General features: G+C 38.8%; 1 long non-coding RNA gene and 1 other non-coding gene across 2 annotated transcripts; both read left to right on the top strand.

Annotated features, from left to right (window-relative positions):
* The first annotated feature begins 1118 nt into the window (after positions 1 to 1118).
* LOC114294096 (uncharacterized) lies at positions 1119 to 2522 on the top strand. The gene is made up of 2 exons (XR_014347432.1): positions 1119 to 1511; positions 2096 to 2522. It is a non-coding gene; the product is annotated as an uncharacterized LOC114294096 (transcript).
* Positions 2523 to 24864: 22342 nt separating this feature from the next.
* On the top strand, positions 24865 to 25791 carry LOC114294102 (uncharacterized). Its single transcript, XR_014347431.1, has 2 exons — positions 24865 to 25001; positions 25237 to 25791. It is a non-coding gene; the product is annotated as an uncharacterized LOC114294102 (long non-coding RNA).
* The last annotated feature ends 295 nt before the right edge of the window (positions 25792 to 26086 follow it).

The raw sequence follows: 26086 nt of genomic DNA, 5'->3' as shown, positions 1-26086 counted from the left end.
CTGTCGCTAAAATCTATAATTAGTGGCATTTTTTGTAACAAAATTTTCAAACTGTTGCTAAAAATTAACAATTAATAACTTTTTAAAATAATTTTTGATAAAAAAATATCATTAATTATTATAAGACCTATTAGATAATAAATTCACATATTATGCCTTACACGCAAGTCTCAATTTGCTATATTTCCAATGAATTAAGAGAGAGAATTACACATCAGTGAGAAATCAAAAAATTATTTACAAAAAAATTATAAACTTACTCACCTTTTTCTTAAGAGGAATGCTACCAAAATTGGAGTAGAATTTTTGGGATCTCTAAGGAATAATGCTAGAGATTCCAAAAATTCTACAAAATGAGTCACATGGGTATGGACCCACACATATGGGTCCTATATGGGTCTCACATCTATGTGAGACATTTGGTAGAACATTTAGTAGAATTTTTTGGGTCTTTAACATTTTTATTTTCTTAAATGTTTTTTTGATTGGGAATGACTTATCTCTAGTCCGTGATCGGACTGAAGGGTACTGTACGGGCTCATCACGGGTCCCATTTCGATAATCCAAACCATTCAATGTATAGAATTCGTTGAGTACTATATGCTTATAAAAAATTACGTTGATCGAATATCGATAGCTCTGTGATCAAATCAGATTTTTGTAAGCCGTTTATTTTTCACCATCGATTTTTTTATACAAAACTGGTTTGATCACAAACTATCAATATTCGATCAACGGAATTTTTTACAGGCATATAGTACTCAACGATTTCTACACATTGTACGGTTCGAATTATTGAAACAAAACCCGTGATGACTTCACACAAGCCCAACAATACCCTCTAATGATTGGACTGGAAGGAAACCATTCCGTTTTTTATTCTCCACTTTCCCCATGAATTAATTGAAATAACTAATTACACTAAACTATTAATTTAACAACTTTAATCTCCTTTTCGAAGTACCCAAAAAAAAAAAAAAAAAAAAAGAAACTTTAATCATTTGAAATCATATATTATACTTATACACAACCGGCCACCTGAGAAAACAATGCGTGTATTGTCGGTTAATACTCTCTTTGTTTTTGCATTTATTAGGATTTAGCTTATCATCCATGTCGGATTTGCACCAAAAAATGCTGAGCCTTTTTGATATATACGCTCCATCAGTGTGCTTTTAGAGAGATAAAGAGACGAGAGAGGAGAGAAAGAGAGAGAGAGAGAGTAAAGAAAATGAAGTTGAACTAGAAACCATGGTGGTGGTTCTTTCACAAACACCACCAACTGTCTGTGAAATTGTCTGTTTTGATTCTCTTACTGGGTCTCATTCTCAGACTTCTCTTCTCCAAATCAACTGGGTTTTTGAATGTCGCTGAAACTCCATTCATTGAGAAGACAATGAGCTCAGAACCACCAGTTTTGATCTATTCTTCTCCTATTGAGAAGACGATGAACCCAGAACCACAAGTTCCTGTCGATTTTATGGAAGATTCAGATCAGATTCCTCGAAGTGGTACTCAATTTTTTTTTGCTATTATGAATTGGGTTTCTCTTATTTTTACTTGGTTTTTCTTTGATCAGTCGCAATTGTTAAGAAATTCAAATCAGCAGAGGAAATAAAAGAAGTGGACTGTGTATTGATGAACTCCATTCGTAGAGATCTGCAAATTTGTTTGGTTGTGCTTCTATTTTTTTGCTTTCTGTTTTCATTTTCTGGAGAATACAAAAAGGGTTGTTTTCAGAAAATGAAAACATAAAGCAAGAAACGAAAACACAACCAAACAGAGTGAATTTTTGTTGGGGTTTTCTCTAATGTGGATTCGAAATGCTGATTCTTTTGGGATCTCTCTTAGTTTACTTGCAAGTTTGATTGATCTAATGTTACAGTCCTTGATTGGGTTGTGCACTTTAGCTTTTCCTAAAATCTTTACTTTCATAGTAAAAGATTGATTTTGTTGTAATACTGAAAGTCGTGTTTGTTTACACAGAAAACATAAATGCAGAGACCTGGCACTTTAACTTTTCCTAAAATCTCTACTTTTCTAGTAAACCATTGATTTTCTTATTATATACTGAAAGTTGTGTTTGTTTACTCAGAAAAATTAAAAGCAAAAAAGTGTGATTTTTTTACTGGCGATTGGATCCCAAACCCATTTGGTCCTGTTTACAATAATGAGAGTTGCCATTTAATTGAGTGTCATCAGAATTGTTTGAAGAATGGGAGACCGAACACTTGGTATTTGTATTGGAGGTGGAATCCGCGAGATTGTGAGCTTTCCCAATTTGATTTAGAGAAATTTTTGGAGTTGATAAGGGATAAGACGTGGGCGTTGATTGGCGATTCTATATCTCGAAACCATGTTCAGTCCTTGTTTTGCTTGCTCTCAAAGGTAAATGTTCGTATAGCGAAATTTGGTGTTGTTTTTGGACGTTTGAATAGGATATTCACTTTGTTCTTTACCTTGTTTGTTTGTCCTATTTACAATATTAGTATTTTATAAAAAGGGTAAATTACATTTTATCCCTTTGTGGCTAAGCCCCAAAAATGAAACCACGGCTGTATTTAGTTTGTGACACTTAACCCAGTATTCATATATTATCTGCAATGGTTTGTTTTCCATCCAAATTAACGCAACTACTTTCTCAGTCACTGACCAGTCCCTTTACATAAACAAAGCCACTAACTGCCATCTTCATCATCTTATTGGCATTGTGAGCATGGAATGAACTTCAATCAATGTCTCAAGATTATTTTTCTCATATTGCTTTAAAAATAGCAAATAACCACATGGGATCTTAGAATTATATAAGCCTCTGTTTGATTAGGGTATATAATAGGGGGATATACCCCTCTGATCAGATATAAGAGACCAAAAAAAAAAAAAAAATGTGAGTTGCCCCTTTTTATATTATTTGTTTGGTTACCAGATATGAAATATGGTGGTATATTATATTCCTCAAAATTATAGGATATGTAATGCCACACCCTTAGGCCATGTTTGATTCCACAAGACTAATAGTGAGGTATTAATAATCCAATCAAATTAGTGTGGTATTCACAATCCCACCCCTACCCCATTACTAATAATCCTACAAATTTGTTAGATTAATTATCCATTGGATTGATAATCCTAAAACAAAATGTCAAAACAAACATAGGATAATTGGGCCCGCGGATTAATAATCTCAATCCCATGCTCTAATCCTTCCAATCAAACATGCCATTATAGTATTGCATATCCCTTACCACATGATATAAGCTAGGATTCATCTAACAGTAAAAAATAACCACTCTCTTCTTATTCCATGTTATATCCAACCTTAACCAAATATAGTATAAGTGATCCCATAATATATATAATCTACCTCATATCCTAAACATATTATATCTCATCCTATATCTGCAAGTATTATATATCCTTCTCAACCCCTTATGTCCAATCCGGACAATAAACAAGGCCTAAGAGTATGTGATTGTACCAAATTGATCAATTGAACAAAGTATCCCTAAGAGTGATATTCATCAAACAATGTATGGTTATGAGTCAAATCACAATTGCTGGAAGTAAAATCTATCAAGAAAAAAGCATTTACTTAATGTTCACAATTATGTGTGTTTATTATGCTCATATCATTTAAAATGTATTGCGCAACATAGGCTTTATGAGAGAACTATTTGAAGGAATTTGTCCAATTGTTTTAGAAGTATTGTTCTTTATTGCACATTTCTTGTTTTGAGTCTTCCAACAAAGTTTGGGGTGCTAAAAGGGGACACAATTCTATGACTTTTTGTCATTGTGCTAATTATTAATGTTGGGACAGTTTAAGGTCATGCTGGAATGTTGTAGGAATTGACCGAAATTAATGTTGGGGCATTTTACAGGGTCATGCCAAACCGTTATAGGAACTTATCAAAATCAATGTCGGGATAGTTTAAGAGGTCATGTCGGACTGTTGTAGAGACTAACTATTGAGTTTTTTTTTTTGGCTTCTTCCAATCATCTATTGGCAAGTTGTGATTGTTGAATATCTTCACACCAGATTCAGGTAGGAATGGCAATTTAAACTCGACCCATCCCTGTTTCCCCCGATGTGAAATTACTATTATACCCCTATATATATATATATATATATAAACCAAACCCTAAAACACACACAACCTCTCACACTGCCTCTCATCTCATCTCTCTCCGTCTCTGTCTCTATTTCTCTCTTCGCAGAATCGCAGTTCCTCTCCCCTCCCTTTCTCACTCGCTGTTCCACCACCGCCTCTGCCATTCCACCACCGCCTCCACTATTCAATGACGAGAGTCAATTGTAGCTCATCTTCCCTTCCTTTTTCACCACTGCTCCACCACCACTTCTACCATTCCACTATTGCCTCTGCCATTCAACGACCAGAGTCTCTGAAAGATCTGGTTGCGGTGGTCAGAGATCGGGGACGTCGTCCTCAACCTCATCTTCTTCGACCTCTGATTCTCTGTGTATGTGTGTGTGTGTTAGGTTTCACTTTCTATAATCATATATATATAATCGTTTGTTTGTGTTAGATTTCACCTTGTTTTTTTTTTGTTTTTTTTTTCCTTTATATATATATATATGTTGTTGTTAATCATATATATATAATCGTTTGTGTCTCTCTGTGTCATCATATTAATACATGTTATTGATGATATTGATGTTTATGTTGATAAAAATGAAAATGTTGTTATTGTTGTTAACATATATTTTGTTTATCTGTTATTATTTTTTCTTTTGTTAAACAGATCTGGCTCAGATCTGGAAGTTGTCGGGGATTTTTCAGGATCAAGGAAACTCGATCCCCGTTAGGGGAAAGGGGGCGAGGGGGGGTGGGTTCTTTGTTGGGGATCGGAGATGGGGACAGGGAATTTCATATCTTCGTGGATCGGGGATGGGAAATGTAATCCCTGGCCCCACCCCGACTCGTTGCCATTCCTAACTTGAGGGAGAGTGTTGAATATAGAAATTAGAGTACATAGAATCTTTTTATTGTTAGTATTATGTATATAATCTGTGATTGTGTCAATCACTGATTTAGTATTGTTTCCTTATTTATATCGTTTCCCAAATTGTATCATAAATCTATTATATATATATATGGCCTCTACTTCATTTATGGGTAAGCCAAATAATTCTTTTCATTCTTTTTAGTATTAGAGTTAGGTTAAGTACCTAGGAATTTTGCTTCACCGACGGGCGGTAGTCTTGTCTTGGCCGCCCACCGGACCTCAACCCATTCTGTTGCCATTTTTTTTTTTCTGTATCGCTTCATGGTGATCTATTCCTCTGTTCACTAGTTTATTCCTATCCTAAATATCTCTATCATATTTTTTTTTACTTGCAATCCAATTTTTGTGTGTGTGTGTGTGTTTCTGCTCTAATTTGTTTTTCCCTTTGTTTCAACCTCAAATCGGTTTCTATCTTCAAACCTATTTGAGTTTGAGGGGGGGATATTATACTTGTATCATGGTGAGCATAGTGATATACCATGTGAACCACCTAAGCTACCCTCTTTGGCGCACAACCCATGTGAGGCCCCTGACTTTTTTTGTAAACCTTATTAGGTTCCTAAATTTTGAATTATTATAATAAAGCCCTTAGTTCGTCGATTAATCGCAAATTAAGCCCTAGGATTGAAAACGCATCACGGGCGAATCCATACAAACCCTAATTGATCCTGGAAGCTTAGAAATCACTTCTAACACTCTAATATTAATTACTTAACTCTCAAATTTTAGATTAATAGCTCCAAACCTTAACTTTCAATTTTTACTGTCATTGTTCGGTTATTTACCTTTAAATTCAAAGCAAGATAATACAAACTGAATTATTTTACACTTGAAATAGATACTTTAATTGAACCCAAACCCGCACATTTTTATTAAATCACAAATTGACCTCAAACAAGTACTATTATATATTTATATATATATATATATATACACTTTTACCCAAAAATCTTTTTTAATAATATATTTTACAATGTCCAAGATTTGTACAAAATTTTTTTATATATATATATATATATATAACATGTCCATCAATTCACTATCACATGGCTAGCCATCATACCCCCCCTAGACTATAATCATTGTACTTTAAAATCTCTTGAAATCTTGGAGCAATAATGACTTTGGTACCTATAAAGATTTGCTATATTTATATGTGTACTTCTAAGATATTTACATTAGTCCTAGACCTAACTAGATCATAATTAAATACATCAGTAAGGTTCTAATCCTCCTCATTTCATTACATTTAATGTGAAGCCCCAGAAAAATGTATTTGAATTATTTTCTTAAAGCCCCTTAGTTTCTTAAATTATTTCGAATCTTGCCAGATAGCATTTTTAATTTTTATCGGAACAGGAATTACACTAGTCGGATTAGGTTTCCTAACCTAATTTAATTTAATTCTACATAAGTAAGATTCCAATACATGAGTTTAATTCCAAGCCCTCACTTCTTTATTTAAATTCTAAATTTACCCCATACTAGTACTTGTACCTTGTACCTTGGTATACCATCAATCTTGCAATATATATATATATATATACACCTTGAGGGATGTGCCTAGGACCAAAATTAATAAAAAAAAATTTGCCCCATCACACTTCCCCAAGGCTAGCCCTCCTAGGGAAGGGAGAGAGAAGCCAATTTTCTAAGACCATGATTGTGAGATTCTAGAGAAGCACAACCTAGTGACCTACCTAGGATACAAAATCCAAGAAATAGTTTTATTACAACTAGAAGTGGCCTAAACCAATGGAACACACCTCCTAAGTCCCTTCCATTCCTTTAGAATTCAAGCAAAATCCTAACTTTCCATCCAATTCCAACTAAAGGGCTTTTATGTCCTTTTACCCCAAATTTGCCTATATATACCACACCCTCCCTAGCTTGCAAACATACACACAACACACTCACTCACACACACATTTTGGTTAGAGAGAGGGAGGAGAGCAAGGAAGAGGAGTCTAGAGGAGGAGAGGGAAGAAGAAGAGAGTTTCTTGTGCAAAGCTAGAAGGTAAGCCACCAACACAACCTTCTCTTCATTTCCTTTTCTAATGCATGTTCTAAAGTTTCTAAATAATGTTTTCCAGATCTGTTATTATCAAGTTTTTATGTTAAAAATACTAAGATTTGAGTATTGGGTCCATCTCTCTTGTATTTCCCCATTTTGGCACAAACCATCTTCTTTTTGTACAAATCTCTCAACTTTTCAATGGCACTCTTTCAAACAAATTTTCTGAGTTAAACATGTGATAGTTATCATATTTTCCTCACAAAAGAAATGAAACTTTCCCATGGTGGAACCCCTTTTTTTATAAATTTCCTTGTTTTGGGCATTCCACCTTAAAACCTGTTTTTTTCAGTCAACTTTCAAAAATTCCAGAAAAATGTACAAAAATATTCTGAACCTCTATTTTATGTCAAAACCTTCCTTAAGGAGTTAGCTTTCAACTAAAATTGGTTTCATCGAAAAACATTGAGCGGTTTGCAAGAAAATCAAGTTTTTGTAACAGTCGACAGAACTGGGCAGATTCTGGACGGACCTTGGACAGCGCTGAAATATTTTCTAAATAACTTAGAATCTGGAAGAGCAACCCCAATTCCGAAAAATGCTCTAGGAACTAGATCAAATTCTCTACGAACCATAGTAAAACCGAGTCCGATGGATGAACCTAAGTAGTCCTTCCATATTAACCTTCATGTGATGTTAAATCTAGAAATTTGTTATGTTTGGATGTTTTATACCCTTGTATTCATGAAAATGTTTTATGGCTTATTATCATATCTTGGCATAATGTTGTATATGTATGTTATGTTATTTATCTTCTTATCTTGAGGAGGCATGCTTATGTGAATTTTATTTTATCGTTTAGTTGAACTAACCTTGACTTAAAACACCTAATTCAACGGGAAACCTAATTGGGTGGGTATTGGGTTTTCGAACACTTGAGTAATGAAAAGATGAGAAAATGTGATATATGGACTGTTGGGATGCGTTCCCTATTCGAAAGTTAAAATCTTGCGCAAGTGGTTTTCGGAACCCTTGAACGGAGCGGTTGTATTCGGACCCTAGGTGGTTTGGTGTGAGGAGGGATTCGGGCAAGGCCCTATTTTACCGTCTCTTTTGAGGCCCTGCGGTTGGCGCTACGCGGTATATAACCGTTGGTAGGCATCTGAGGTTAGTTCTGCAACAAAGCAGCAAAAGAGGGGGCATACCGAATAATCCGTGTCCGATTCTTGTGGTTGGGAGGACGAAATCTCTTTGGGGGATTTCTAGTTACTAATTTCTGACTCAACTCTTAATGTATTTGTTTGTTTATTGGGGTATCATGCTTTACTATTTGACGTTATAAATATGATTGTGTATTGGACTGGGAAAAAGGGGTGGGGTGTGTGTGTGTGTTTACTTGGCATTCAAAGCTCACGGCGTATCATGCCAGGTGACGAAGCGGAATTTATAGCGGAAGATGACGAGCCGGAAACCTTTGAAGACTTTTGGCTATCTTAGGAATACTAGAAATTTCCTTTTTGTTATTTTGTAAGACTCATATGAAGTTTAAAACTTTCTTTTTGGGATATAATGTAATGGAACCATCTTTTGAAGCAAGTATAATTGTGGCTGGTATGTATTTATATCCTATGTATGTACATTATCGTTGCTTATGAGACCTTGTGCCAATGCCTTGTAAGATCTGTCAAAAAGGTAGTGCGCTGCCTAAGAAAGCTGGACTTAGAAGGGAGGCTATTTTGACTCCTCCAGCGATCTGGGATCTTACTTGGTTATTGACCATAGGACTCACTAGTGACTTCCATTGACTACCACCTATAGTGTAGAATCGAGGCGTCACAACTTGGTATCAGAGCCTAGGTTCAACCCTTACCCACGCGTTTCGACCTGCCATTAGAAACTACCTTGCGTTGACTATGTTAGAATCTTTCTTGACCTACCTTAGGGAATTTCTTCGAATTTCGGGCACACCAACATCAACTCATGAGGACCTGCTTCAGGAACGTGAAATGGTTTTAACTTTGAGTGCGGCCTCACATCGCGCAGTAGGGGGTACTGTTAGTTCTACATGTCTTCTATCGATTGTCGTATCTTCATCTTGTATTCGTAACCTTTATTCAATGTCATCCTTTCCAAGATTAAGTCTTGTCCATCTGGTCCTGTTTTATATACTACTATTTGTAAATTCGACCTCCTTTGACCCTTGATTATTTTGTTTAGCCCAAGACTTCTTGTAAATAATTTCATTTCTTTACTCGGTGATGAATCTTGGATATTCAGTTTGAAACGCGGATGGCCAACGCAGTTTCAAGTTAAAAATCTAGTTTCGTCACTACATCTATAACTTTGATCACATTGAAGTTCGAAGCCATAACATCATACCATTCATCCATATTTTAGTTAATCCTGATGTTATCACCATAACTGCTTCGTATTCTTCGTCTCCATTTCAATCCAATTTTAGGAATTTTGTAATTATTATTATGTATATATGAAGTTGTGTTGTGTGAACACCCTAGGATAATTAAACTCTAACTTAAGATTTGTTGCTTACCCATAAGGAATTGCCTCTGTAGTTAGAATTTGACTTACGCTTCACCCCATTCAAAGAACAACAAATGGTGGACCATACTTAGAGACAAGTAATAGCATGAGCTCGCAAGCAACGATAAGAATGCGGTACCAGGAAATTTGAACCTTAAGGATGGACTAGTAACCATGACCAAAAATCGCGAACCTTATTGAGAATCAAATTCTAGGGGAGTCTTGCCATCTTTGTGGAAATAATCGGCACAACATTGACCTCGGAATGAGGGGAGGTAGAATCCAAGAGGACTTGGAGCATGTGGAAAGGAGACCCAACTTCATAAGGGACCAGAAAGGAGCAACCGGCAGAATCTTCGCGTTGCAAGAGGAAGAAGCAGACCCGTCTGTAATTTAGTACTACACAATTCTTGGGTGCATGTTTTATTTGATACTGGTGCATCACATTCTTTCATATCCTCTGCTTGTGCTAAGTCATTAGAACTTGTATGTGAACCCTTAGCAATTTCCTTAAGTGTAATGTCACGTATGGGAGGATGCGTTCGGGTAGGATCGATCTGTAAGGACTGCAAGATAAGGATGTCGAACCTACGCTTAGCTTGCGACCTTCGTGTTATGGAAATGTCGGACTTCGATATTATTTTGGGCATGGACTGGTTGTCCGCCCACCGAGCAGTGATCGACTGTCGTCAGAAGAAAGTGGTAGCTCATATACAAGATGGAACACATTTCCAGTTTAAAGGGGATAGACAAGACCCCATGGTTTCAACAAAGCATCGGATGCAGTGGCGCGATCAACTTGCCGGTAGGATAGCAGGCCTGATTCTAAATGAGGAAGGTCGATGAGAGTTAGAGCTTCCACGCGTAGTCTGCGATTATACAGATGTATTTCCCATGGAATTGCCAGGATTGCCACCAACCCGGGAAGTAGACTTTGGCATCGAGCTACAACCTGGAACTACCCCAATATCCATGGCTCCATATCGCATGGCACCAGCAGAACTACGAGAATTGGAGACACAACTACAGGAATTGCTCAAGAAAGGATTCGTTAGGCCAAGTACTTTGCCATGAGGAGCACCCGTGTTGTTTGCTAAAAAGAAAGATGGGTTGTTGAGGCTATGCATCGATTATAGTCAACCCAATCGAGTCACAATTAAAAACCGATACCCATTCCCGAGGATTGATGATCTTTTGACCAACTTAGAGGCTCAAGGTGCTATTCAAAGATCGATCTCAGGTCAGGTTACCATCAACTACGAGTCAAGGAGGAGGATATACCAAAAACTGCCTTTCGTACTAGATGTGGCCACTATGAGTTTGTAGTAATGCCCTTCGGACTAACTAATGCACCGGCAGTATTTATGTGTTTGATGAATAAGATCTTTAGACCATACCTTGACTAGTTTGTCGTAGTATTCATTGATGACATCTTGGTACATTCAAGGTCTGAAGAAGAGCATGAGCAACATTTAAGGACTGTCCTTCAAGTTCTTAGGGATAATCGGCTATATGCCAAGGCAAGTAAAGGTGAGTTCTGGTTGAATGAAGTGAAATTCTTAGGGCACGTGGTATCAGAGAATGGGATTGCGGTGGATCCAACCAAGGTGGAGGCAGTATTAGATTGGAGACAACTAAAAATCGTGTCAGAAATCCGCAGCTTCTTAGGATTGGTCGGTTATTACCGGAGGTTCATCCAAGATTTCTCCAAACTAGCTAAACCAATGACTCGTTTGACGCAAAAAAGGAGTAAAGTATGAGTGGAATGAAAAATCCTTCCAAGAACTAAAGAAGAGGTTAACTAGTGCACCAATTTTGACCATCCCAGAATGAGAAGAGGGGTACACTGTGTATTGCCATGCGTCTAAAGAAGGATTAGGTTGTGTGCTCATGCAAAATGGAAAGGTGGTCGCGTATGGATCCAGGCAGTTAAAAACCTCACGAGCGCAACTACCCCACACACAACTTGGAGCTAGCAATCGTAGTTTTTGCCCTAAAGTAATGGTGACATTACCCGTATGGGGAACAATTTGAGAGTTTCACCGATCACAAGAGTCTGAAGTATCTATTCACACAGAAGGACCTTAACTTGAGACAGAGACGATGAATGGAGTATCTTGAGGATTTCCAGTTCACTCTCTCATATCACCCCGGTAAGGCCAATGTAGTAGCAGATGCTCTAAGTCGTAAGAGCAGAGGGATGTTGGCTAAGATCTCCGTCAAGGAATGGGATATGGTTACGACACTCAATGAGTTTAGGATCCAAGTGGAATCCCAAATTACAAAAGTATGCCTTGATACGCAGAAGGTGATGCCTAAGTTGATGAATGAGGTCGTGGAGGCCCAGAAGCCTGATCAAGAGGTAGCCTATATCAAGGGACGTCTAGAGTCAGGAGAACCCATGCCCGGTTGGATAATTCACCCCGATGGGAGTTTAAGATACCAAGGCAGATTGTTTGTACCAAGCGACGAGTTACTTAGAGAAAAGGTACTGAAGGAATGCCATCATTCTGCATTTGCGGTACATCCATGAAGGACTAAAATGCACCAAGATTTGAAGAGGCAATATTGGTGGAATGGATGAAGATGGAAGTGGCTAAATTTGTAGCATGATGTCTGACATGCCAACAAATAAAGGCAGAACATCAGAAACCAGGAGGAATGTTGCAACCTCTACCAATAGCCGAATGGAAGTGGGAATACATGACGATGGATTTTTGTGATAGGGTTGCCTAAGTCACCTAGAGGGCGCGATGCTTATATGGGTAATAGTGGACCGCCTCACCAAGTCAGCACATTTCTTACCCATCCAACAGAATGCTTTTATTATTTAAGGGGGATAGACTAATGATGCAACAAATCAACCAACACAATGGGAAGTGTAGATCGCCACATCAGGAAATTGGAAAAACAAGCTCTCATGCGGAAGCAGCAGCGTCATTACCCTTGTAGTCAACAATTCAAGAAGCTTGGAGATTAGCTTATCTCCTTAGTCATTAATCAGGGAGGAATTCGATTCAAGACGCTATTATTAGAAAGACCAATGGCGACTCTAGACAGAACGAAGAATAACATAAAAAGAGAAGATGATCTGAATGATTTAAAAACACGTTGCCAGCACTAGGACGTAATTTCCCACAACAATTTCGAGGACGAAATTTATTTAAGGGGGATAGGTTGTGAGGCCCCTGACTTTTTTTGTAAACCTTATTAGGTTCCTAAATTTTGAATTATTATAATAAAGCCCTTAGTTCGTGATTAATCGCAAATTAAGCCCTAGGATTGAAAACGCATCACGGGCGAATCCATACAAACCCTAATCGATCCTGGAAGCTTAGAAATCACTTCTAACACTCTAATATTAATTACTTAACTCTCAAATTTTAGATTAATAGCTCCAAACCTTAACTTTCAATTTTTACTGTCATTGTTCGGTTATTTACCTTTAAATTCAAAGCAAGATAATACAAACTGAATTATTTTACACTTGAAATAGATAATTTAATTGAACCCAAACCCGCACATTTTTATTAAATCACAAATTGACCCCAAACAAGTACTATTATATATTTATATATATATATATACACTTTTACCCAAAAATCTTTTTTAATAATATATTTTACAATGTCCAAGATTTGTACAAAATTTTTATATATATATATATATATATAACATGTCCATCAATTCACTATCACATGGCTAGCCATCATACCCCCCCTAAACTATAATCATTGTACTTTAAAATCTCTTGAAATCTTGGAGCAATAATGACTTTGGTACCTATAAAGATTTGCTATATTTATGTGTGTACTTCTAAGATATTTACATTAGTCCTAGACCTAACTAGATCATAATTAAATACATCAGTAAGGTTCTAATCCTCCTCATTTCATTACATTTAATGTGAAGCCCCAGAAAAATGTATTTGAATTATTTTCTTAAAGCCCCTTAGTTTCTTAAATTATTTCGAATCTTGCCAGATAGCATTTTTAATTTTTATCGGAACAGGAATTACACTAGCCGGATTAGGTTTCCTAACCTAATTTAATTTAATTCTACATAAGTAAGATTCCAATACATGAGTTTAATTCCAAGCCCTCACTTCTTTATTTAAATTCTAAATTTACCCCATACTAGTACTTGTACCTTGTACCTTGGTATACCATCAATCTTGCAATATATATATATATATACACCTTGAGGGATGTGCCTAGGACCAAAATTAATAAAAAAAAATTTGCCCCATCACACTTCCCCAAGGCTAGCCCTCCTAGGGAAGGGAGAGAGAAGCCAATTTTCTAAGACCATGATTGTGAGATTCTAGAGAAGCACAACCTAGTGACCTACCTAGGAAACAAAATCCAAGAAATAGTTTTATTACAACTAGAAGTGGCCTAAACCAATGGAACACACCTCCTAAGTCCCTTCCATTCCTTTAGAACTCAAGCAAAATCCTAACTTTCCATCCAATTCCAACTAAAGGGCTTTTATGTCCTTTTACCCCAAATTTGCCTATATATACCACACCCTCCCTAGCTTGCAAACATACACACAACACACTCACTCACACACACATTTTGGTTAGAGAGAGGGAGGAGAGCAAGGAAGAGGAGTCTAGAGGAGGAGAGGGAAGAAGAAGAGAGTTTCTTGTGCAAAGCTAGAAGGTAAGCCACCAACACAACCTTCTCTTCATTTCCTTTTCTAATGCATGTTCTAAAGTTTCTAAATAATGTTTTCCAGATCTGTTATTATCAAGTTTTTATGTTAAAAATACTAAGATTTGAGTATTGGGTCCATCTCTCTTGTATTTCCCCATTTTGGCACAAACCATCTTCTTTTTGTACAAATCTCTCAACTTTTCAATGGCACTCTTTCAAACAAATTTTCTGAGTTAAACATGTGATAGTTATCATATTTTCCTCACAAAAGAAATGAAACTTTCCCATGGTGGAACCCCTTTTTTTTATAAATTTCCTTGTTTTGGGCATTCCACCTTAAAACCTGTTTTTTTCAGTCAACTTTCAAAAATTCCAGAAAAATGTACAAAAATATTCTGAACCTCTATTTTATGTCAAAACCTTCCTTAAGGAGTTAGCTTTCAACTAAAATTGGTTTCATCGAAAAACATTGAGCGGTTTGCAAGAAAATCAAGTTTTTGTAACATTCGACAGAACTGGGCAGATTCTGGACGGACCTTGGACAGCGCTGAAATATTTTCTAAATAACTTAGAATCTGGAAGAGCAACCCCAATTCCGAAAAATGCTCTAGGAACTAGATCAAATTCTCTACGAACCATAGTAAAACCGAGTCCGGTGGATGAACCTAAGTAGTCCTTCCATATTAACCTTCATGTGATGTTAAATCTGGAAATTTGTTATGTTTGGATGTTTTATACCCTTGTATTCATGAAAATGTTTTATGGCTTATTATCATATCTTGGCATAATGTTGTATAGGTATGTTATGTTATTTATCTTCTTATCTTGAGGAGGCATGCTTATGTGAATTTTATTTTATCGTTTAGTTGAACTAACCTTGACTTAAAACACCTAATTCAACGGGAAACCTAATTGGGTGGGTATTGGGTTTTCGAACACTTGAGTAATGAAAAGATGAGAAAATGTGATATATGGACTGTTGGGATGCGTTCCCTATTCGAAAGTTAAAATCTTGCGCAAGTGGTTTTCGGAACCCTTGAACGGAACGGTTGTATTCGGACCCTAGGTGGTTTGGTGTGAGGAGGGATTCGGGCAAGGCCCTATTTTACCGTCTCTTTTGAGGCCCTGCGGTTGGCGCTACGCGGTATATAACCGTTGGTAGGCATCCGAGGTTAGTTCTGCAACAAAGCAGCAAAAGAGGGGGCATACCGAATAATCCGCGTCCGATTCTTGTGGTTGGGAGGACGAAATCTCTTTGGGGGATTTCTAGTTACTAACTTCTGACTCAACTCTTAATGTATTTGTTTGTTTATTGGGGTATCATGCTTTACTATTTGACGTTATAAATATGATTGTGTATTGGACTGGGAAAAAGGGGTGGGGTGTGTGTGTGTGTTTACTGGGCATTCAAAGCTCACGGCGTATCATGCCAGGTGACGAAGCGGAATTCATAGCGGAAGATGACGAGCCGGAAACCTTTGAAGACTTTTGGCTATCTTAGGAATACTAGAAATTTCCTTTTTGTTATTTTGTAAGACTCATATGAAGTTTAAAACTTTCTTTTTGGGATATAATGTAATGGAACCATCTTTTGAAGCAAGTATAATTGTGGCTGGTATGTATTTATATCCTATGTATGTACCTTATCGTTGCTTATGAGATCTTGTGCCAATGCCTTGTAAGATCTGTCAAAAAGGTAGTGCGCTGCCTAAGAAAGCTGGACTTAGAAGGGAGGCTATTTTGACTCCTCCAGCGATCTGGGATCTTACTTGGTTATTGACCATAGGACTCATTAGTGACTTCCCTTGACTACCACCTATAGTGTAGAATCGGGGCGTCACAACCCAAGTCACTTTGATACCAAAAAGAATAAAAAGAATTATTTGACTTACCCATGAATGAGGTAGAGGCAATGTATATATAATAGATTTATGATACAATTTACGAAACGATATAGATAAGGAAACAATACTAAATTAGTGATTGACACAATCACATATTATATATATAATACTAAAAATTAAAAGATTCTATATACTCTAATTTCTATATTCAATAGTTGCCACTGGATATTTCTTTTGTTTGGGCTTCGTCAAAAGATCTTGAATATGCGTCGGACACAGGGTTCTCTGAGATGTCTTTTTTCAATTTGTAAACACCCTAGTTCCCATTTTGTTTACTTGACAAAAATAGTATTTCCTTTCTGTGTTCAATTGTTCCCTGCACAATTCACTGTGAACAGGACATTCTTCTCGTTATGAGCCCTAAGGTTCAATTTGCTTTCTGTTTTTGATTCCAATCTTGGTGCGGACAATAATATCAATTGGTCCATGCTTTCATTTTATGAATTTGATTAGCATCTAAAGGAAATATCCTAAGCTAATTAAAATGGTAGTTCTACTTGTGTAGACACTTGATTTTTATGACAAATTATAACATTTGATGACTTAAAGTTGGGGGTTAGGAAGGATTTAGCTTTTAGAAAGTTAAAAGATTTTTAATCTTATGGGTATCTATATTCAGCTGACATGGGGCAAACCATACCAATGCCACATCACCATTAAAACCAACACATGGGTTTCCAAGTGATGAGCCATCATAGCACCACATCATCTCCACTATGAGCACGGGTCATGAGCCTAACCTAACCTAAATAGGGGCACATGGACCGCCAAGTACAATAAACGTGGTCAGCTAATACACTTGGCGCTGGAGCCAAGGCATTAGGGAATAAGGCTAGCATAGCCTTGTCAAGACACGCTAGAAAGCTAGCATGGTGTAGATACTCCATTTTTTACGACCCTTACGACTTGGACGTCATCGCTTGCACACCCAATGATGAGTGTATATGTTTGTCAAGTGCTCGAAGTCCTCAGCGGAATGCCACAGCTTTGAGCCTTTCAAACCCTACATCCTTGTTGCCTTTGTTTTGGACCCAAAACCTTGGATTTTCAAACCTGCAACCTCTGGTGGCCTGCTGGCCACTACTATGGGCTGCGGGCCACTTCTTCTGGTTACTGGCCACTGATGTGGCCTACCGACCACCAATGTGTTTTGTAAATATTTTGTGACAGCTGTGCTAGCTGTTTGCACAGATGTTTGCATCTGCTCCCTGTAGCTTGACTTTTTCGTGCCCCCTTTCGGAAGGCGAAATAAGGCCTACAGTTCGGACTCCCACGATTTTGAATCTAATCTCACTAGTGCAATGTAAAATTGATAAACACCAAAGAGTCCAAATCTAGCAAATCTTTTAGAAAATCAATTTTAAATAAAAAATGCCAAATATGGACTATTTTACCAAATACAGAGTCGCCACCTAAATATTTTTTGTTTTAGGAAAATTTAGAAAACTCATGAGTTGTGCCAAAGGCCACGTGTCCGTCATCACCAAAATTGTCTCGGCTCGAGAACTTAGGTATGAGAGGGGAAGGTCATGAATTGAGCACCCCCACTCGTCCGATCAAAGATCGGCCTCTACCAATCATGATATGATTTTTATCAACATTATATGCTCTTGTTTAGATTTATTAGGCTAGCATTTACTATGTGATGTGCACACACACAAGTATAGACTAGTTTGCCCGAATTGGAACAATTCAATTTCATGTTTGTTTTTTTGAAAAGGGTTTGATTTTGCCACTTAACAAAGTGGACTTAAAGTTTGTGAATTTGTCACTTGACAAAGTGGGCTTAAACGTACATTTATTGAATCATTCCAATTCAAGCAACAAGCCTTCATCTACAGGTACTCAAATAGTTTAACAACTAAGCACTTAGCCTTATGGAAAGTATGCTAGTCATGGTAGTCACTCACACTCATGGAAGTATGCTAAAGCACTAAAAACTCACCTAGTACTCTAAGCTTAGATAAAACAAACGAGTTAGAAAATTATGCATGATACCTAACTTATGTAATATGACTAATGCAACACATGCGATATGCAATTAATAGGCTTGGCTACTAATATGACATATGAGGCAATTGAAATAGCATACGGTTTAAGAACTTATTCAAAGAAGTTTTTGAACTAACAATACAGTTAGAATGATGAACCGAGTCTCGGTGCATGCAATACAAATGGATGCAAACATAAAGCATACTAAACAAAACATGATGTCCCTAAACTAACCATCGTAAGGTAGTAAATAAAATGGAGAAAGACGTGGGGTTGGAAGACATACATTATTACATTACGCTCTCACGAAGAAGAGTCCAAATGAATAGACTAAGCTAACTAGCAACTAATTAAGCTAAAGCTAATTAAGCTAACTATTACAAAACGAAATGAATAACTGGCTAAGCTACTTAACTAATTATTACAACACTTGAATTAACTAACTAGTTAACTAACTAATTAAATAATTACAACACAAGTGTAATTAAAATAAGTAATTAAAATAAGCAACTAACGACTCTGCCTTGGGAAACGAAGGATGTGCATGCGCATGCTCGGATTCCATCCAAAAAGACCATCGTTTTGCTCCCGAATGCCTCTGCTTGCACAGTTGAACATTTCTAGAATAACTTTGCTCCACCTTACAAACACTCTGTTGAGTTTTGCATCAGTGGCCAGCCGGCCAAAGATGAAGGTTACCGGCCACCAGCCAGCCATGGAGGTGGTCTACCGACCACCTGCCGGCCATAGAAAGTGGCCTACCGGCCACTGATGCCTAGGTTCATCTTGCTGCAACAAAGCATACACAGGGTATTTTCAAAGATTGTCTGCACAACTCACCCCTCATTTTCATGAACAAATCTAAGGAGTTGTGAACCTAAACCACAAACTACCAATTCAAGCAATTTCATTGCGTGATGGCTTGTGAACCCAAGAGTGCAAGTTTAATAAAAGCAAGAAAAAAAAGACACAAACCTCCTCCCTTTCATGAAAGATCAAGGGAAGTGATTGACCTTGGAGACTTGGATCATTTCATCACTAGCAAGTATGAAATGATTCAAGTTCCATGTGTCCAATTAACGTCTGATTGAACACACCAAGACACAATCAAATTCTTATCTTTGCACAATTTTAGTTTCAACTTTTAGTTACTCCTTTTAATTACCCTTTCATTCTTTAATGGTGAGTTGAGTCCTCTAAAAGAGAAGGAAGTGTCAAACAAGGGATAGTTTAAGGCAAGAGAGATGTGTCATGTCGTTGATAATGAACCCCTAAAAGAGGATTAAACCATTAAGTATGGACCTCAATCTCAAGCTTAAACAATCTCAAGGTTGAAACAACCCTCAAAGCAAACAAAGAGTGAAGAAATGAGGGAGGTTGCAAAGATTATGCTTGTTGAAATTAAGTGAAGAAAACACTAAACAATGTAATCAGCTCAGACAAATGGTGTCTAAAGGCCTAAAACACCAAGCTTGTGAGGATACTTACACTAGAAGCATGTAAAACAAGACCCGAATGACTTAACCAACCCAAAAAAAAAAGTTAAAATAGTCCAAATCAGAGGTTAAAATATGTTGGAATTAAGCTATAAATGGCTAGAAAATTAAGCTAACACATAACATAAACTAGGCTAGTAAACAAGACACAAGGAGGGGAGGCCACTGAAAAAGCTCTGAAAATCAGTGTTTAAAAGCTTGAAAAAAGATACTAAAAGGGTGAGAAACATAAGGGCAAAGGCCTCAAAGCAAGGTACAAAGAAGTGCTATCACCCCCTTAACCTTTAATGGCCTTAAACCCAAGCTTCAGCCCAAAAAACACAGAGTTTTGACAGCCCAAAAACAGTGGAAAAACAGTTGAAATAATAGTGTAGAAAGCAAGCAAAGAGGCAAAGCCTTGTACCACTTGAATTCCAAGCAACAAAACCAAGTAAATACACAATCAAGAACACCTCAGCTCAAAGATGAGAAGATTTGGTTAAGGGTATATAGGCAAAGGTTAAGGAATTGGATGCCAAAGTGTAGAGATTTGCTAGAGAAAGAGAGAGGAAAATTTTTGAGTTCAAAATTTTCTAGCCTCAAAATAAGAGAGAGGGGTCCCCTATATATAGAAAACATGAAATTTCCTCAAGGAGATCCCGCCGTACATGTGGGGATAGATGCATGCATCTGTGCAAATAGCTGGCATAAAATATTTACAAAACACACTGGTGGCCGGCAAGCCACATCAATGGTTGGCACCAAGTCGACAAGCAAAAAGTGATGGCTGGCAAGTCTCTAGTAGTGGCCGGGAGGTCATCAGAGGTTGCAGACTGAAAAAGATAGGCTTGATCCAAAACTGGGTTTGAAAGGCTATCAAGGTTTGCGAGGCTCAAAATTGTGGCCTTCTGTTGAGGACTTCGAGCACTTAGTGAGCAAACAAACTCATCATCGGGTGTGCATGCAAGGATGTCCAAGCCGTAAGGGCCGTCAAAAATGGGGTGTCTATAGTTGCCCCTCTTTGATAGAACTTGAAGTCATGAAATGACGTGAGTGAATGTTAAAGCCCAGAGACGACCCATTTTGACAAGGCCGTAAGACTTGGACAAATAATCAAGACAGAAAAAAATGGTTGCACTCGCAAGCTACCTACGTATCCCTTTACAAGAAATCAAACCAGCGTAGTTCTAGGGCAAAATGCAAATGATATGCACAATGCAACTTTGAAAGCTGAACTTACACGTTTCACGAAGCCGACTATTTTGAAAACTTATGATCATGTGAGATAATGCAATAAGCAATAACAGGACAACAAGCAAGATAACGAGATAATAATATATGAATAAGCAGCTTCAAGCTAAAATCAACACAAGTTTTACGCAAGAAGAACTAAAACACACTTTAACCACACCAAAACAAGAGGCGAGAAAAGAAAACACCGCTCAAGGTTACGTTTCACGCATCCTGAGAAACTGAAAAAACCATTCGGGGTCGTGTTACACACGTCCCGAGATAAAACCCTCCCAGGGCTGCACTTCGCATGTCCTGAGAAACAAAAACTACTCGGGGTCGTGTTTCACATGTCCCAAGATAAAAGCAAAACAGCTTAGGACTGCGTTTCACGCGTCCCAAGTAGCAAAAATCGCTTGGACCCTGTTTCACATGTCTCGAGATGAAACTCGCCCAGGGCCGCGCTTCACATGTCCTGAGAAACAAAAACCAATCAGGATTGTGTTTCACACATCTTGAGATAAAACCTATCCGGGGCCGCGTTTCGCACGTCTTGAGAAACAAAAATCGTTCGGGGCCGTATTTCACACATCCCGAGGTAAAACCTGCCCAGGGCCGCGCTTCGCACGTCCTGAGAAACCAAAACCGCTCGGGGCCATGTTTCACACGTCCCGAGATAAAAAAGAGAGGTGTGTGATAGATGCTCAAAATGAATGTGTGTGATAGATGCACAAGTTGAAGGAGTGTGTTCTCTTACCGAGACACAAATGACTTTATCCGGAACTCCTCTAAATGGACCATACATACAATATCATTTGCCTATACTGGCAAAGGAGAAAAGAATTAAACCACTGCGATACAATAACCATGCATGTTTTATGCAAGATAAACAACCAAGATATGATATTAGTTGAAGGCATGTTCTATGCATGAGACGAGAGCATTTTCTATGCATGAAATCAGAACGTAAGCATATTTTATGCGTGAATCATAACCGATGCAAGACACGCACGCAGTGTATATATGAAATGCATATTCTATGCAACAACGTGAAATGAATATTCTATGCAAGGAACAAAAGCATATCTTGGCAAAATTGAATACAGTGGCAACTTTCGATCTGCCTCTTGAAAGAGTTACAATATGTTTAAAAAGGATACACATGTTGACAAGTGACGAACATCGTGAGCCAAAGTATAGTTTTGAGCTTCCGTAGAGACAATCTGGACCCAACAGGGAACCTTCCTTTCACTTCTTGGGAAACAAGGACACAAAACAGCATCAAGACTCGAAAGAGGGCTACCGGCCACCGGTCGGCAGCAAGGGGAGGCCGCTGACCACAGGTGAGCCTTACCGACCACTAGTGAGCCTTACTGGCATTATGTCAGACACCGATGGCAGTTTGGGGCAAAACTAACTTTTCATGCTCGGGTCTTTAAATATAAGTGACAAGGGCTCATTTCCTTATAACCCTAAGACCGAAATTCTTCTTCTTCTCTCTCTCTCTCTCTCTAGGCACTCATTCTCTCTAGATTTGTGCTTTCTACACGTTTTCCAACGCCCCACGCAAACTTTATTTGCTAAACCCTCTTGATTCTCTTCACTTTGAACCGATTGAAATTTGATTTTGACGTCTTTTCCTTCATTTTCACCCTTCTAGGTTTGTTCCCCTTAAGTTCCTTTCGAGTTCTGTACACTTTTCCTAGCTTTGACTTTTTCTTCCATTTTCTCTATCCTAGGATTGACTTTTTCCAAGTTTACCCACTTTTCTATATTTTTCTTCACTTTTCACGTACTTTTCACCCATTTTCTAGATGGTGGATGATGTACCATATGACAGGGCTCCTCCAGTATTTCCACATATTCCTAAGGCGGATGAGCCGATCATTTCCGAGGCAGCTGGAGGTATTGAGGCTGACCTCGAGGTGGAGTTTGCACCTGAGCTAGAGCCAGAGTCATTACCAGTGAGGCTTCGGCCACTTGATTCGGAGAGGTACCATCTCCGGACACATATCTTACCAGTTGGTGGCATTCGACACTTCAGCAACTTCATTCTCGGTGTGCTGGAGGATCTTCTGTTGAGTGAGCCGGCTTCCCACCTTTCGTCCATCGCAGTTAAGGTATGAGCTCTATTTTCATGCATTCCTGCCTATCTTTAATTGCATTTCTTGCATTGCATTTATCTGACTGCATTTCATGCACTGCCTTATATCTGACTGTACTTTCATCACTTTTCACTGTATTTCTTGCACTGCCTTTCATTTGACTATACTTTCATCACTGCCTGATCTAACTACACTTTCATCACTTTTCATTGCATTTCTTGCATTGCCTTTCATCTGACTATACTTTCATCACTACTTGATCTGATTTATTTATTCTTTGCCATAGGGCGAGTCTCGTGCCTTCCGAGAGTACGGAGCTACTATTGCACGAGACTAGTATGACAAGTCCCCTGCAGGAGTTCGCGACATCATAGACGAGACAGGCTTCAACCTATTATGCTCTAGCCTAACGCAAGTCATCCTCTTTTGGGAGCGCTTGTGGAGAGGTGGTGGAACACCACCAACTCCTTCCATTTTTCTACTACAGGGGAGATGACGATGACTTCCAATGACTTTGCCATGATCATCGGCTTAGACGTAGGGGGTGATCTGATCCCTCTTGATTTAGACATGGGGGAGTGGGAAGTAGCCCGGTTTGAGCTGCTGGGAACGCATCCGCCCATATGTCGGACAAGCATGGTCAAATACACCTGGTTTGTCGAGCGATTTAGAGGGAGCGAGCCTGAGACCGTGGAGGAGACAAAGTAGTATGCTAGGGGCTTTCTGATATTCGTCTTCGGTACCACCTTATTTTTGAATAGGTGGAACACCATCGGCTTATATCTACTGAGCGCCTTGGTGACCATTCCTCGGGTGCACTTTTTTGATTGAGGTAGAGCTGGCCTCGCCATGCTATATGGATACATGAGTTCGAATTCTTGTCTGAGTGAAGACTTGATTGGAAGCTACTAGCGAGCCTAGAAGGTATGCATATCAGTTTCCTCTTTGCACTTTACATTTTCTATTTTGCATTTTCTGCTTTGCACTTTCTGTACCTGTTTAGGCGCTGTTCATACATTGTGCTTTCTATTTCGCACTTTCTGTATCTGTTTATACTGTATTGATCACATATCACTGCATTTTCTCCACAGTTGTGGGTTTATGCATATTTTTCGACTCTCGCCCCAGAACCTGTGGAGGAGCTTCCATTGGCAGTCCCCTTCTCATGGAGGTATGACGGCTGGCTCTAACGTAGGACCCGCGAGGTGACTCGAAACATAGTTATTTTTGCTTTACAATTGTCCTAATTGACATTTAGCAATTGACAGTAACTAACAATTTGTACAACCTCCATTCGCAGATTATGTGGCAGCCACGGGCCACGATGTCTGTTGGGATTCGAGACTAGTTCGCTGGAGCTTGGGCTACTTCTCACTTCTACATTCTACTCGAGGGCCCAGTCTGCTGAGCCTGGTTCCTGAGCGAGCGATTCGTGCGCAAGATTGTGGGCCTACCTGACCTGATCATTCCGATGGCACTGCCAGAATCCATGCAATCAGCAGATAGCATATTCATTGATGAGGTTATTCAGTTTATGGTGGGCTTGGATGCTAACTTCTTCCGAGTAGAGGGAAACTATGCGACCTTTATTCAGACGCATCTCATGCCACCTTTGACAGACACTCGTGGAGGTGGGGAGACGAGAGCTCCTGTTATGCGAGAGGCGCCTAGGGTGACTCCGGCGACTAGGGTGACTAGGGCGTCCAAGGCTCATGGTAGAGGGGCTTCCCGGGGGAAACAGAGGATCGGTTGGCCAGAGCTTCCGACCGCGCTGACATGCTGGCGGCATACAGGGATCCTTAGTAGGTCCCGATTGAGCCTGCAACGGTTGGGCACAAGCTTGCTAAGGTTCGAGTCCCGACTCAGGTATAGACCACACATTACGTTTCGCACCCCACATTTCATTTCAGATATGTTTACTGCAAACGCTGATCATTCAAATACATCTGCAAGCATCCATCGAGTACATAGGAGGCGCTCTCGAGCTAATAGCCTAGTTGATGGGGATGGTACATCGGAGGGAGACGATGCTCGATCTCCACGGCATCCTAGTAAGTTCTTCAGTTTGCACTCTAGGCATCAAATTTCCACTGACACTCTGACACTAACATTGACATTGACATTTCAACTGAAAACTTCCCAAACTACACTGATACACTGTATCTCACACTGCACTCACACATTGTATTCATACACTGCATCTGATTTCTGCATACACTCATTCTGCATACTATGCTTGCATCCGATACACATACTGTAATTGATATGTGACAACTGTCTTTTTAGATCCCACCCATAGCGATGGCACCAGTGGCAGCCGTAGCACCAGCAGTATCTCCTCAAGCAACAGGGAGGAGAGAGAGACATGCTCCAGCAAGCGATCGAGATAGAGTTTGGCGCACCTAAGACGAGAATGGTCCTTTAGAGCCTATTCTGAGTGATGATGATGCTGAGATGAGCGACTCTAAGGAGGTAGTGAGTTAGCATTCGGAGTCATCTGAGAGTAGAGACAATGTAGGCTTAGGTTCCGAGAGTGGAGGCGACACCAAGGCGAGCTCTGAGGTGGAGAGCGGAGATGACACCGACTCGGGCTTTGGTTCAGGTTCAAACAGTGGCGTTGATGGAGATAGTACCCTAAAGTCTTCTCCTCCGAGGAAGAGGACAAAGAGGGCTTCTCGAGCTTGAGGCAACCGGCGCCGATTTTTTGTATTTTTGCTTAGTTTCTTTTTGTTTATAGCATTAGCACATTGTATAGCTTCAAACAAGGTTCATTTTTTATTAAAATTTGTACTCCTCTTTTGAAAAAACCATGATCGGAATAAAACCTCATAGTTTTTTAAAGTGTGTTGTTATTTTTGCATCAAGAGCACCATATTTGTATAAAAAAGACAGAATTGAATTGGCAAACAAAACTGAACACTTGCATTGGCACAATGTTCTTAATCGGGTAATGAACCAACTAACAACCAAAATACAAAATGCAACATACAACTCGATAAGTAACTCAACAACAACTTGATAAACAAAACGACTCAAATACAACTCAACAGGCTTGCTAAAACCAAAAGGACTCAAAACAGAACTTTAAAATACACACAGAGCAGAACAAAACACATGCTTTTAGCATCATTCAACA

The sequence above is a fragment of the Camellia sinensis genome, chromosome 12 (genome assembly GCF_055761805.1).
Source record: "Camellia sinensis isolate YWXY chromosome 12, ASM5576180v1, whole genome shotgun sequence".
Classification (NCBI taxonomy): Eukaryota; Viridiplantae; Streptophyta; class Magnoliopsida; order Ericales; family Theaceae; genus Camellia; species Camellia sinensis.
Note: the sequence above shows the minus strand (reverse complement) of the source record. Positions and strands in the feature narration are given on the sequence as shown.